The sequence below is a fragment of the Camellia sinensis genome, chromosome 1, assembly GCF_055761805.1.
Source record: "Camellia sinensis isolate YWXY chromosome 1, ASM5576180v1, whole genome shotgun sequence".
Lineage (NCBI taxonomy): Eukaryota > Viridiplantae > Streptophyta > Magnoliopsida > Ericales > Theaceae > Camellia > Camellia sinensis.
The window spans coordinates 206,666,196-206,671,007 of record NC_138961.1 but is presented as its reverse complement, the minus strand read 5'-3'; the positions used below and the strand labels follow the sequence as shown (position 1 = coordinate 206,671,007).

General features: G+C 33.8%; 1 pseudogene; it reads right to left on the bottom strand.

Annotated features, from left to right (window-relative positions):
* Positions 1–2,873: 2,873 nt before the first annotated feature.
* Positions 2,874–4,289, bottom strand: LOC145822345 (uncharacterized; annotated as a pseudogene).
* Positions 4,290–4,812: the final 523 nt, after the last annotated feature.

Here is a 4,812-nt window from a genome sequence, read left to right as displayed (position 1 = left end):
ACACACTGAAAACAAGCAAGTGGAGTGGTGGCCGACCAGAAAAGGTGGCCCAAAGACCAAGAAAGCCAGTTATCCGACCAGAAAATTGGCTGGCAGGAGGAAAAGTGGTCTCCAAGGGGAAAAACTGGTCTCCCACCCTTGTACCACCTTCCGAACAAGGAAAACAAGGTTTGTATAAAAAAAAAAATCAAAACGGATGCAAGATGAGAGATCGGGAGGCAAAGCACGTGGCCGAAAGCCTCAAAAACTAGCCTACTGGCATCAAAAGTGGTATACGACCACAAAAGTGATCTCCCGGACCACAGTGTTCCTCTAGGCAGAGGCAACAAGGCATGGTTCAAAAACCACGCCAAATGGAGAACGTTAAGCGGTCCCAAGACAAAACGCACGACCGAAGGCTCCAAAAATCATAAGCTAGTCTCCAAACGGGAAAAGTGGACTATGACCACAAAGAGATGGTCTACAAGACCTCTCCCTCCCTTCGGGAAGAGAAAACAAGATTCGGTCCACAAACCGAGCCAAAGCACAAAGAGTTTAGAGGCCCGGAGGCAAGGCTCTCAGCCAAAAACTCCAAAACCTCAGAACGAGCACGGCATGCACAATCACCAAGCGCTCAATTGATGACGTCTGAGTCTTAAGGTCAGTCAAAAATAGGGTGTCTACACTTAGGTCCTATTAAAGATTTTTTGAACCAATAAATCCTATTTAGTAAAACTGAAAATATTATCAATTTTTTTCAAATTTTAAAACTAAAGAACATTATCAATTTTGCATAGTAATGTTCCAGATCGTTGTTTCACTAATTGATAAAAAAGCAGAGCATGAGATTAAATGTTTTTGCTATTCTATTTGATTGGTTTGATTCAATAATCCAATAAAATTGAAAATATTAATAATTTTTTTTTTAGTTTTAAAACTGAGAACATTATCAATTTTTTCATATTTAAAGTTTTTTTTCCCTAGTTTTGCATATCACTGTTCCATCATCATGGTCCTTTATAGACACAAAATTTTCAGTTTGCACAAAAAAATAATTCAGTTTTTCAAAATTTTCAAAAAAAAAAAAATTCACATAAATTTTTTTTGTAGGTTTTTCAATTTGAATGTTGATATTTTAAAATTTTGAAAATCAAAACAAATGTCAAATCATTATGTTCATTTATAAATAATCATAAATTATGAACCATTATTGTTTAAAGAGCAATTTTGACTATTAAAAATTTAATGAGACTTGAAGATCTAAAAAATCTTAGTTAGAATTTAATGAATTACAAGTTCATAAATTAGGATTTGTGTTTAAATGCCCTTATTTTTTTAATATAAAAATTATTTTTTTATATTTTAATGAAATGCACAATGTAATTTTTTCTTTTTTTTTCGCAATTGCAATATGTTATATTTTAAATAAGAATTTATATTTGTTTTAAATATTTGTTAATATATAAATTATTATTTTTTTAGATTTTAATAAAATGAACAGTGTAATTTTTTTCTCTTTTTTTTTTTTGCAATTGCAACCTGTTATTTTTTTAATAAAAATTTATATTTGTTTTAGATATTATTTTAATAAATAAATTATTTTTTGCAGTGCAATTTCTTTTTCTTTTTTTCTTTTTTGCAATTGTAACTTGTTATTTTTAATAAGAATTTATATTTATTTTAGATATATTTTTTAATATACAAATTATTTTTTTAGATTTTTTATAAAAATAATTTAACAATCACATCACTAACCATAGTATATGGGAGAAATTGAAAATGGTATTGCAGTAGATATGAGAGAAGTCAAAAAGGCTTGTGGGTTAGAAAAAGTCAATAAATGCTGAGATCTTTTTTTTAAATTAAAAAATTAGAAAATTAAAATGATTGAAATATTGAAACTCATACAAAGTTTATGAATTAGAAACTCATTTTTCCTCCTATAATATATGGATAGATAGGCACTTGGTGCAGCAATTGTTAATTTACAATGGTCAAAAGATGTTTTTAATAACTTAATAGCTTCTTAGGCAAGTTGACAATAAAATTTTTAAATAATGGAAATTATTATTGATTAATTGTTTCAGATTGGAGGGTAGGATTCTGGTTGTCTAGTAATTGGAATAATCTAGATCATTTTAATGCTCGAAGTATTATTTATGAGTAATATTAGAAATTTTAAAAGTTTTATAAAATTTTTAACAAATATTTTATATGGGTGTGAGACTCACATGCTGTGGGTTTCACACCCATATGAGACATCTGATAGAAAATTTCATAAAACTTTTTAAATTCCTAACATCACTACAAGAAATAACACATTTGCCGACCAAAAAATTGGTCGCTAAAAGCCCATTTTTAGTCGGTAAAAGTTATCCGCGACCAATTTTGGTCGCGACTTTGGTCGCCAATTGAGGGTCGGCAAAAGTAATTCGTGACCAAAATTTTTGTTGGTCGGGAAAAGTTAGATTTGCTGACTAAATTTTTGGTCGCTAAATATATCATTATTGCGACTAATCCATTTTGTTGGTAAAACACTTTGGTCGCGAGAAGTGATATTTTCCTGACCAAATATCTTAGTCGCCAATTGTCACATTCCACGACCAAACAAATTAGTCGCCAAAATTCGAGGAATCGCCGACTAACAATTTAGTCACCAAAAGGTCAGGAATTGCCGACCAATGATTTTAGTCGCAAAAGTGTAGAATTTGCCGATCAATTTTTTAGTCACCAAATCTCTTTATTTATTTTTTTCTTTTTCAGAACATTCAATTTTTGTTTATAAACATTCAATCCAATATCGAACAAAATTCATTCAACCCAACCACAATTAAGGAACAATAACACACCGAAGTAATTTAATTAAAATATAGCATAACACACAGCCAAAGAATTTAACTAAGAAGAAAACCTGAGAATTTAACATGTATACAAGAGAAATAGTACGTACAATCAGTGATGGCTTACACAACCTATCAATCATTATATTCATGGTCAAAACATTTGGAAACAAGCCAGCTCCTTTCATGGCTTCCTGAATCACCAAAGCTTCCTGCACTTTCCCCGCCTTACAAAGCATGCCTATGAGAATATTATAGGTTGAAAGATTAGGGGTTGCATCGTTCTTTATCTCCTCAAATATCCTTAAAGCCTCATCTACCTTACCATTCTTCACAAGACATGTAAGAATACTATTATACGCAATCACACTAGGAATGCTTCCCTTTAGTTTTTGTCTCTTGAGTAAATTGTAAGCTTCATCGAACTTTCTAGCCGAGCCATAAGCCATGATCATGGTGTTATAAGCATATGCACATGGAACTTTCCTGTTAAGTTCCATCTGCTCAAATAGCTCCACAGCTTCATTCAACCTATTAGCTTTCCAAAGAACCCCTATCATGCTTGTATAGGTCACATCATCGGGCATAAGGCCATTCGCTTTCATCTCATGAAAGAATTTCCAAGCCATATCCACCTTACCCGCTTTCCCAAAGCAATCAATACAAACATTATAGACGACAATATCTGCATCAAAATAGTTGCTTCTCATCTTATCTAACAACGAAAGAGCAGTATCAACCCGACCCTCTTTGGCAAACACGCGAATGAGCGTCGTGAACAGTTGCACATTCACTTCATAGCCTAGCTCTTGCATCTGATGAAACAGAGTAAGCATGAGGTCAAGTTCAGGAACTGCAAACAAAGCACCAATCATAATTTTATATGCCAAAAAAGCAGGGCGAAATTTGAATTTTCTCATGGATTCTATGAAACCAAATGCTTCTCGTAGCTTATGAGACTTGACACAGCTGACAACTAAATCAAAACAAGTACTGTTAGATGGGCCAAACCCAGAAAGACTCATTTCCTCCAAAATCTGATCAAGACAATCAAATTTTTTGCTCCTACCCATTACCATGAGAAGCGAATTATAAGCTTCTGGACAATGTGCTTTGTTGGTTTTCGTCTCAACAAATCGAAAATAGCTCATTGCTAGATCAAAATCCTTGAGCCTCTTTAAGACTCCAATGACTAACTCTGTTTGAGGCATTTCATCAAACACATGTAATGCATTTTCCAGAGAAGGTCCCCATGAACAACCCTCCAAAATCTGACACACACTATCGATTCCTTATCTAACCCATTCCGATTTTCGCAAACTTTCTTGACTACCCACCTCCATAGAAGAGACGGGTCTCGAATTCTAATCAAAGGGTCTGTTGTTGGAGGAAGATGAGAACTTGTCACCATGTGAGAATGCGAGAAAGAATTTGTGACAATGGTGAAAGATTGTACCTGTGGCACCAAATAAATGGTGATTAGAAACTGAATTCACTCGAATTTGGTTATGAGAAATTATTGAAAGTATGAAATACAGTCGAATTGTGAGTTGAAAATTGAAGAGAAAGAAAAGCAAGAACCCAATTTACCTTGGTTTCATAAGAGAGCTTTCATTCTTATGGAGTAGACAACGAAACTAAGGATGGTACAGATGAATCTGGGACAAACAATTGCATTTCAATCAACTGAGATATAGAATCAAACAATTGCAAGGCTGAAAACTGAAAGGGGGTGGGAGGTATCACCTTCTCTAAAACTCCTCCTGAATCTGCGAGGTACGTTGCGGAGGTAACTCATCTGACTTGTCCCAGTCGTCTTCCTTTGGATCACCTTCACACTCCGATGATCTGAAAATATGCCCAAATCAAATCAATAAAACTAACTAGTATATATATAGAGAGAGAGAGAGAGAAAGAAAGAGATAGAAAGGGCTTACATGTCCTCTTACGGGCAGTAGGGAAAACACAAGCAGAGCATCGACTCTTCTGGAAA